Source organism: Mustela putorius, unplaced genomic scaffold (genome assembly GCF_011764305.1).
Source record: "Mustela putorius furo isolate JIRA1106 unplaced genomic scaffold, ASM1176430v1.1 tig00003867_pilon_pilon_pilon, whole genome shotgun sequence".
Lineage (NCBI taxonomy): Eukaryota > Metazoa > Chordata > Mammalia > Carnivora > Mustelidae > Mustela > Mustela putorius.
Genome location: NW_025422019.1, coordinates 2,841,459 through 2,851,876, shown reverse-complemented (window position 1 = coordinate 2,851,876; position 10,418 = coordinate 2,841,459). Strand labels below are relative to the sequence as shown.

The window sequence follows — 10,418 nt, the reverse complement described above, 5'->3', positions numbered from 1 at the left end:
TCGTGGGATGGAGCTCCAGGTAGGACACCCTGCTCAGCAGAGAGCCTGTTTTTCCCTCTCCCCCTGCCACGCCCCCTGCTTATGCTCTCATTCTCTCTCTCAAATAAATAAAATATTAAAAAATAAATTAACAAGCTTGATTTCAAATTCAGGCTGCACATTTTATTAGCTAGGTAATCTTGGGCAAGGGAAATAACTTATCCAAGCTTCATTTTTTCTTATAAAAAGTGAAGATATTATCCATTTTATAAGATTTTATGATAGTCAAATATTGCAAATCTCTAATAAGTTCCTTGGGAGTTATTGAATATATATATAATCAGTTCCTTTTTATTTGCCCTTATGCCATAGAATTTCATTTTCCAAAGTTCTTATCAAATCCTTCTCTTGTCCTTTCAAGGCTGTAATATCTAAGTAGAGTGAGTAGTAGTGAGTTAAATATAACAATTTTCTAGAACTTTTGGGTAATTTGTCATACTTAAAGGGAGATTACTTTGTATATAAAGGCTTATTGTCATTAAAAGTCCTACCATGTAGAAGGGTGACAACACATTAATGTTAAATAGATTCAATACTCAACCTACATATATATAACACATATTGCAGGCCCACACAGAGTTAAGTACTTAAACAGTTATTATATATTTTATTGTAGAAGATGTCAATAACACTTCCCTGACATTTAATGAGCATGTACTATATGCCAGGCACCAGATTCTTTAGCACATTGTCTTATTTAACACAATTGTTATAACTGTGTATAAGCAAATCATTAACTTTCTTAGCATCACAAAGTCAGCAAATGACAGCTTAGCACAGAGCCATGGACATAGTATAAATATTATTAAATATTTGCTAAATCAATTACTGAAAATGCTGGAATTTTATTTAAAGACAGTTTCCCTCCATTTCCACATTCTTATAACGTGTCACTATACAAGCTCCCCAAGAGTACTCTGAGATCAGAAAAAAGGCACTATTTTTTTATTAATTAATTAATTTATTTGACAGACATCACAAGTAGGCAGAGAAAGAGGCAGAGAGAGAAAGGAGGAAGCAGGCTCCCTGCTGAGCAGAAAGCCTGATGCAGGGCTTGATCCCAGGACTCTGGGATCGTGACCTGAGCTGAAGGCAGAAACTTTAACCCACTGAGCCACCCAGGCACCCCTAAAGGCATTATTTAAAAGTTTGAGCAAACTTCCGGGCATAGGGCTTATCAAAATCTGACCTCCTGCTGTAGGTGTAGATGTAGGTGGAGTGTTAGTAAAGAAGGTAAGGATAAGGGCTCAGAAAGCGCATTGCCAGTTCTTACTGTTGGTCTCCCTCCATGCTGGAGGACTTCAGTATGCCCCTGAAGATAACAAAAGTATGTGGAATCTCTGGAATGAATGTGACCTGTGTATGACCTTATAAAACATTGAAATATGCCATGAGGATATAGTTCTCCCCCTTTGACAACTATGATGTGAACACTTTTGATGTTGAAGAAAGTGATTAACAACTAAACACTAGTTGGTAAACAGTGGGCTATGTTAGTCACATATGTCACCTCAATAATTAATCTCATTAATAATCATGATCGTTTCATGTTTAGCACCCCCATTTAAAGAGAAAAAAATATTAAGGTTAAATGATGAAGCCAGAAATTAAATGTGGTTCTCTCTTCACTTGGAAGTTCTACAGAATTTAAAAACCTGTCCACACCCACTGACAATATATTCAGTCTTCCCCTTTTTGTGAACCAGTCATTATCTGCATAGAAAGAACTATTAAGAACTTTGGCTATACCACCAAGTGAAGTTTTGTCTACTTGGAATCCAAGCAATTCCCTTTGGTCCTGATATGTAGTACTCCGGACACTAGGTCTTCAACTTCAGTTCTCTGCCAAGGAGATATTTTTCCCTGTATCTATGACTCCAATATTGCTTTTCCTTGAAACTCTCAGGAAGGGTATGCAAATTATGCCGTTCATTGTGGTTTATAGAAAACATCCATACAGCATGAGGCACCTTCCATACTCCATGGGTGAATGTGTCAGAAAGATGGAGGACATGTCTGGGCAGTACTTGCTGCCTTTGAAGTAAGATAACAAGACACTCTCCAAGAAAAACTAGTCCCTTTACACTTATTATTAGAGCCAGCCATGGAAAGAATCTCATGAACAAGAGGGTCCTTATAAAGTTCAAGCAGAGCTTAGAATAAAGTTTTAAGCCTTAGCATAAAAATCACTGTGCAGGGGCGCCTGGGTGGCTCAGAGAGTTAAGCTTCTGCCTTCGGCTCAGGTCATGACCTCAGGGTCCTGGGATCGAGCCCTGCATTGGGCTCTCTGCTCATTGGGGAGCTTGTTTCCTCCTCTCTCTCTGCCTGCCTCTCTGCCTACTAGTGATTTCTCCATGTCACATAAATAAATAAATCTCTTTTTAAAAAGTCAATGTGCAAGTGCTATTCTAAGTAATTTCTGCATTTTTCTTTACTATTTGGGCATATTCTGAAACATTCCAAGTTGCTCGGACATCAGATAGCCCCAGATATGCACTCAGGGTTTTAATCAATTCGCTTTGGATAAAAGCATAGACCAAATATGTCTGAGAGTAGTTATTTGTTCCTATTGCTTGCTTTTTAAAAAATCTGGAAATTACATTTTAGAAAATTTCCTGATTTCTGAGCAGGATTTATTACGCCAAATTCATAAAGGAAAAGAGGGATACATTTAACCATAGGAAAGTTAGAGCTAACATGGAACTACTATAAATTATACACTACACTTATTTATCCTCATGAAGCCCTATAAGCTGGTTATCTTATACTGATTTTAAGGATGAGAAAACTGAGCCACAGAATGGTTAAATACTTTTTTCCAAAATTACAGTGCTAGTATAATAGCAGAATTGTAATTCAAGCCTAGAGGGTCTGACAGGAATGGGAAATTATTATCACAGCAAAGAGATAGATTGAAAAACAATTGTATTAATTTAAAACAACTTATATAAATCAATAAGAAAAAATATGAATGAACAAAGATAAAAAATAGGCAAAGGCTATAAACAGATAGTATACCATGTACAGGACAATGGCCAATAAGCATATAAAAAGATGTTTGGCATCAGCAGCAACTAAAGGAAAGTAAATGGGAACGACAATAAAATAAGGATATTGCTCCTGGAAAAATGAAATTAAAAAAGCTTAATGATTCCCAGGACCAGCAAGTGTATGGGGACACAAGGCCGCTCATAAACACTGATGAGAGAATCTATTGGTGCAAAATTTCTGGAGGCAATTTGGCAGTATTTATAAAAATAAAAATGCACATATACTTTGACCTAGCAGCCGGGAATGCATTTTTTCAATTCACCTTATACAATATTACTAATGTAATACATAAGAACTATTCATAACAGCACTATGTGTAACAACAAAAACCTGGAGAATATTAAAGTATGAATCAATAGGCACCTGAAATTTATATTATATAAATACAATAAAATACTATTAGGTTTTTCCAATTTAGCCATTATACAATATCTCTGAAGTAAATAATGAAGTTAAAAAACAGAACAGAAGGGGTGCCTGGGTGGCTCAGTTGTTAAGTGTCTGCCTTTGGCTCAGGTCATGATCCCAGGGTCTTGGGATTGAGCCCCACATTGGGGTCCTCACTCACTGGGGAGTCTGCTTCTCCCTCTACCACTCCCCTCGTTGTCTCACTTTCTGTCAAATAAATGAAATATTAAAAAACAGAACAGAAAACAATGTCTCTAGTATCATCCTTTTCACATAACTGTGGCCCCTGTTAATGAATCTAATTAGTAATCTTATTTCATTTTTCTCAGTACAAACCTGCATTTTATTATTTTTATTGAAATATAGCTGTCATACAATATCATATGAGTTTCAGGTGAGCAACATGGTGATTGACATTTAAGTGCATTGTGAAATGCTTGCTGTAGTAAGTGTAGTCACCATACAGAGTTATTATTATTATATTATATTATTGACTATCTTGCCTATGCTGTACTTTACATCCCTGTGACTTATTTATTTTATAACTGAAGTTTGCACTTCTTCATCCGCTTTACCTCTTTCACCCATCCCCTCACTCCCCTCCCCTCTGACAACCACCAATTTGTTCTCTGTATTTATGGCTCTGGTTCTATTTTGTTTGTTCATTAGTTTTGTTTAGATTCCACATATAAATAATTCATGTGGCATTTCTCCTTCTCTGTCTGACTTATTTTACTCAGCATAATTCCACCCATGTTGTTACAGATGAGAATATTTCACTACTTTTTATGGCTGAGTAATATTCCTGTGTGGTGGTGTGTGTGTGTGTGTGTGTGTGTGTGTGTGTGTGTGTGTGTGTGCTGTATCTTCTTTACCTATTCATCTATCAATGGGCACAGATTGCTGCCATTTCTTGGTTATTGTAAACAATGCTGCAGTAAACCTAGGTATGCTTGCCTGTTTGAAGTAGTGTTTTTATTTTCTTCAGATAAGTACCAGCAATGGAATTGCTATATTGTAAGGTATTTCTATTTTTTTACTTTTTGAGGGATCTCCATACCATTTGCAGTGGTTGCACCAATTTGCATTCCCAACTTTCCATGAGGGTTCACTTTTTCCCACATCCTCACCCCCATTTGTTTTATTTTGTCTTCTTGATACTAGCCATTGTGACAGGTGTGAGGTGATAGCTTACTGTGGTTTGGTTTGCATTCCCCTGATGATGAGTGATGTCAAGCATCCTTTCATATGTCTATATCTTCTTTGGAAAAATGTCTACTCAGGACCTCTGCCAATTTTTTAATCAAATTATTTTTTTGTCACTGAATTATATGAGTTCCTAATATAATTTGGGTTAATATTCAAATTATCAAATTCAAAATCAAATACAAAATTTGGAAAACTGTTCTTCTATTTAGAAGGTTGCCATTTCATTGTATTGATTGTTTTCTTTGTTGTCCAAATGCTCCTTAGTTTGATATACTCCTACTTCATTTCTGCTTTTGTGCCTTTGTTTGAGGAGACAAATCCATGAGTGTGTGGCCAAGACTGAATTCTAAGCACTTACTGCCTTATGTGTTCTATTAGGAATTTTATGGTTTCAGGTCTTATATTTAAGTCTTTAATCCATTTTCAGTTTACTTTTATTCATTGTGTGAAATAGTGGTTCAGTTTCCTTTTTTTTTATTCACAGAACTGTGCAGTTTTCCTAGCACTATTTATTGAAGAGATTGCCTTTTCTCCCTTATATATTCCTGTCTCCTTTGTTATAGATTAATGGGCCCTATAAGCCTGGGTTTGATTCTGGGCTGTCTACTCTGTTTCACTGATTTATGTGTCTGTTTTCATGTCAATACCATATTGTTTTGATTACTATGGCTTTGCTTTACAGTTTGCAATTAAAGAGCATATCCCTTGCTCTGTTCTCTCTCAAAATTGCTTTCTTTGGGTCTTTTGCAGTTCCATACAATTTTAGGGTGTTTTCTAATTCTGTGAAAAATGCCTTTGCTATTTTGATAATTATTGAAATTAATCTGTAGATTGTGGTATTATGGACAGCATAACAATTTTAATTCTTTCAATCCTTGAGCATAGTATATCTTTCCATTTATCTGTGTTATCTTCAGTTTCGTTAATCAATGTCTTATAATTTTCACAGTACAGGTCTTTCATCTCCTTGGTTAAATTTATTTCTAGGTATTTTATCCTTTTTGATGAAATGATAATTGTCTTTTTCCTTAATTTTCTCTCTGATAGTTGTTAGTGTAAAGAAACATAATGCATTCTGTATATTAATTTTGTACCCTACAACTTCACTGAATTCATTTATTCATTTTTTTTAACCTCTTGTTGTAGTCTTTAGGGTTTTCTATATATAATAATACATAATCTGTGACAGTTTTACTTCTTTTTTACCATTTTGTGTACCTTTTCTTTCTTTTTATTGTCTGATTGCTGTGGCTAGGACTTAGAGTACCATGTGGAATAAAAGTGGTAAGAGTAGGCACACTTGTCTCGTTCCTGATCTTAGAGGAAAACCTTCACATTTTTCACTACTAAGTCTAATGTGAACTTTGGATTTGTCATCTTTGGGCTTTATCATGTGAAATATGTTCCCTTTATACTCACTTTGTTGAAAGTTTTTATTGAAAAGGTAAACTTTTGCTATACAATTTTTATCTGATGTAAGTATTATTAGCCCAACTCTGTTTTACTTTCCATTTGCCTGGAATATCTTTTTCAAGCCCTTTACTTTCCAGTCTGTATGTGTCTTTAGGTCTGAAGTGATTCTCTTATAGACAGGACATAGAAGAGTCCAGTTTTTATACTAATTCTGTCACCTTATGTCTTTTGGCTGGAACACTTAGTTCATTTACATTTAAAGTATTTATTGATATGTATTGTTGCCATTTTGTTCTTAGTATTCAGGTTCATTTTGCAGTATTTCTCTTGCTTTCTTTACTGATGTTATATTTGTTCTCTTTTTATTTTGAGATATCTATAATGGGTTTTTTTGGTGTATATCATGAGGTTCATATGTAATAGTCTATGCATATAGCAGTCTATGTTAAGTTGAAGGTCACTCCAATGTGCTTTTAAGCATATTTTTATTCCCTCTTCCATTTTATGTTTTTGACTTCGGATCTTACATCTTTTTATTCTGTGTATCCCTTAACTACTTATTGGAGATATTGTAGATATAGTAGATATATTGATTTTGCTAATTTAGTCCTTTAGTCCTTTAACCTTCATACTAGCTCTAGACCTGTTAGACCCACTGCCTTCACCTCTTGTTTACTTTACCAGTTAGGTATTTTGTTTCATGATTTTCTGACTCTAGTTACAGCCTTTTCTTTAAAGGGACTTAAAGAAGTCCCTTTAATATTTTTAAGTTAAATGAATATTACTTTGAACTCTGTATCAGGTAGATTGCTTATCTTGGTTTTCTTTAGTTCTTCCTCTGATGTTTTGATCTTTCTCTGATGTTTGTATGAATTAAATAGATCAGCTTCATCATCTAGTCTTGAAGGAGTTTGCTTATGAAGAAAGTGTCCTAGGGGGCCCAGGAGTGGAATCCCCCTTTGCAGGATTGCCTCCTCTGTAAGGTGTATGCTTCCTCTTCTTGTGGCTGGGCTGTGATTGCTGCTGGTGTGCTATGGGAAGGGCCATGCATTTTCAGGGCAGGAGCCACTTTGCAGAGCACTGATCCAGGCCAAGATTGCTTGTGGTAGGGCAAAAGATGCTTGGTTGTGGGGGGAACACCCCTGCTGGGACCAGTAGTTTGAGAAAGGAGGCCCCCAGGAGAATGCCAAGGTGGGGCAAAGTAGTTGGAGAATGCCAACTGGAGAATGCCAGAAATGGCACTTATCAGCCCTGAACTAGCTTGGTAGAAGAGTAAGAAAAAGAGCATCCATCAGCACTTCCATTCCCAGACAGAGTTCCTACAAGTCATAACTCTACCACCATAGCATGTACCCCCAAATTAGTCAGTATATCTCCTTCACAAATGCCCCCAGGTACATTACAAACTGCTGTCTAGTGTTGGATCTCAGAACAAGGGAGTTTGTGAGTAGCGTCTTTTTTTTTTTTTTTTTTTTTTTTTTTTTAAATAACCCTCTGGCTTCCCCAGAGCTAAGCCCTACTGATTTTCAAAGGCAGACATTATGGGTTGTTGTCTTTCTGGTACAAGTACCCAGGGCAGGGTTGTCTGATATGGGACTTGAACCCCTTGCTCCTCAGGGAAAACCTCTTCATTTGTAATATTCCTCCTATTTGTGGGTTGTAGTGCTGGGGGTGTAGGTCCTGACTGCACCGCCTCTTTAACCCATCTACCTATCTCAATGTCTGTCTCCCTCTCTCACCTCACCCCCATCCCCGTATATCTTTAGCTGTAAAAGATCTGTTCTGCTAGTCTACAGATCATTCTCAGAGAGAGTTCTATCTGTAACTATAGTTCGGGTGTGTCCATGGGATAAAGAGAACTCAGGATTTTCCTACTCTGCCATCTTGATTAGCTTCTAATAAGTGATTATAAAACAAAAAGGAAACACCTGGACTTCAGAGCACTTAAGAAGTTTGCTGATCTCATGTCCATGTTTGCTCAACCTGCAGAGGGAGTAGCTCTCTTAGCTGTGACAGGAGTCATCTGCTGTGGGAATTGACCATTCATTCACAAGTAGGTATGATGTAAGTTCCCTTCTCAAGTGTCTCTGATATAAACTAAATAAGGTGATTGTTCTGTAGCCAAGAGACTCCCGGTGTTATAGACAAGTTACAGGATCAAGAGCCTTGTACATGCAACCTGGCTTTGGTCAGTTTAGATTTCAGGTTCTGTTTTTGACCACTGCATTAGCTATCTAGTCCCCTTTTTCTAAGGGATGTCTTCCCACTTTCTTAGTTTCTTCAGCCATAGTCCTTAGAGACCCCAATTTCTTCCTTGTCTCTCCTATTGATGAAACTGATGTCCATTCGCCTTCTTTCTGAGTCTGACAGAAAACTGGTATTCAAGCTTTATTGAGGGTAGTCATTTAAAGTGAATGGGGCATTACCAACATCTGTCTAGGCTACGTACCTGGATGTGTGAGTTAAGGGAGGATAACCTAGAAACAAATTAAACTAAATATACTTTAACACAGTAAAAATTAATTTTTCAGGTATCTTGTCCATCATGACTCAGTGTAGAGGTGGGCATGGGGGTGGGAGACTGTGCTCCGTCCATACAGTCACTCGACTTCCCTGGTTGATAAGGTTTCACCATATTTTGGCTGCACTGGCTAGTTGTCATGACAACCTCAAAGGCCATGGTGGGGAAAAAAGGTGCTAGAGGACCGTCACTTGCAAATGCTTCAGCCTGAACTAACAAAAGTTACTTCCACACCAATCTGACCACTCAGGTGGGAAGCTACAAAGGCCTGAGGAACATAATCCTTCTATGTACCTGGAAAAAGAAGAACCCTGAATGAGCATGAGCTCAAGAAGTCCCTATGCAAAATTGGCTTATCACAAAAATCCTCACCTTTTTCTTTGGGTTAGAAATAGAGATGTGCCTTGGAGCCTCAGGATGGGAGGGACTTTCTCTATGTTAGAGTTCAAGGGAGAAGTTCAGAGAGTAGAGGCCCTTCCACACCTCACCACCCTTGAGGAAAATGCCTGGACACCAGTTAAAAGAATTGCTTTGCGTGGGTAACTGCACGGTCCCTAGTACTAAACTATCACGGTTTGATAAATGAGCTTGCAAGCAGCATGGCTTGAGGAAAATTGCGAATACCTATGTACCTCAGTTTACTTTTCCATACCATGATGGTCATGAGGATAAACTCCTAGGATTGTGAGGATTAAATTAATATATGTAACTTGTATTAAATCCTCTGTTGCACATAATACAATTTATATAATAATTAGTTATTATTATAATCGTTTTTAAGTTAATTAATTAATCTGTTGAAAGTCACTCTACTGGCCACCTGGGGAATAGAACTAAGCAGAAACACTGTAAGAAGAGAGAACATCTATTTCTGCAAGGAGGTAGCTGTCCTACATCTGCAGAAATCTTTTCTGAATCCGGGTGCTTGAAGGCTGACATGTCCCCAGGGCTAAGGATTAGGGGTTATTCAGGTTGCCTCAGTTAAAGCTGCAATGCTGAGTTTTTTTGACCACAGATGGGTAACCAGGACCCACTGGGAATGGATGGTCTATATTTCACTACTGACACCTTGTGGCAGGAAGAGCAACTGCAATGGGAAAGCTCAGCCATAGGGTTGAAAGCAGGCTCCTTGCTCTTCCTTTTTTCCTGGCACACGGACCAAGACTGAGTGCTTTGATCAACATCCCAAAGGCCATTCTGTATTAGAGGAAAGGTGTCAAAGGGAAGAAAAGCAATCTTCCAGAGGGTGGTTCTGATTCTCAAAGACATTTAATTTTAAAAGACAAACTTTTGTGACCTTGAATCTCTTGGCTATAAAATGGGATACACAGATTAATTCTATCTTCAACTAAATTACATTAATTGGATAGAGGCAACATTGTTTTTATCTATTTTTATATTTTATTTTATATTTTCTTATATCACTCTTTTTCAATTAGCAATAATTGCGCCTCAGATAAACCTCATTGGCTACGATACTGCCACTGCGCAAAGCTTATATCACTCTTTTTGACTGAACAAAACTAACACTATTAGGTGAGCATAGCTAAAAAGGAAACTAATTCAGCAAAGCTTGGAGGGGATATTTGTGGAGACTAATTGGTATATTGGGTGATTTTGTGCTCACACAAGAAGGTTATGTTTAACTCTCACTCTTGGGTGGTCTTTGTTACTTCAGGAAGGCTATGTTCAGTTGCAATCTCATTTTACCATTATATTGGTTTCTAAAATTTTTCTAAACACGGACTACTCTGTTAACAAAATTCTCTGCCTTTTG

The 10,418-nt window shown here is 37.3% G+C and overlaps 1 pseudogene; it reads right to left on the bottom strand.

The window, feature by feature from the left end:
* Positions 1–10,049: 10,049 nt before the first annotated feature.
* LOC123387949 lies at positions 10,050–10,137 on the bottom strand (annotated as a pseudogene).
* Between the last annotated feature and the right edge of the window lie 281 nt (positions 10,138–10,418).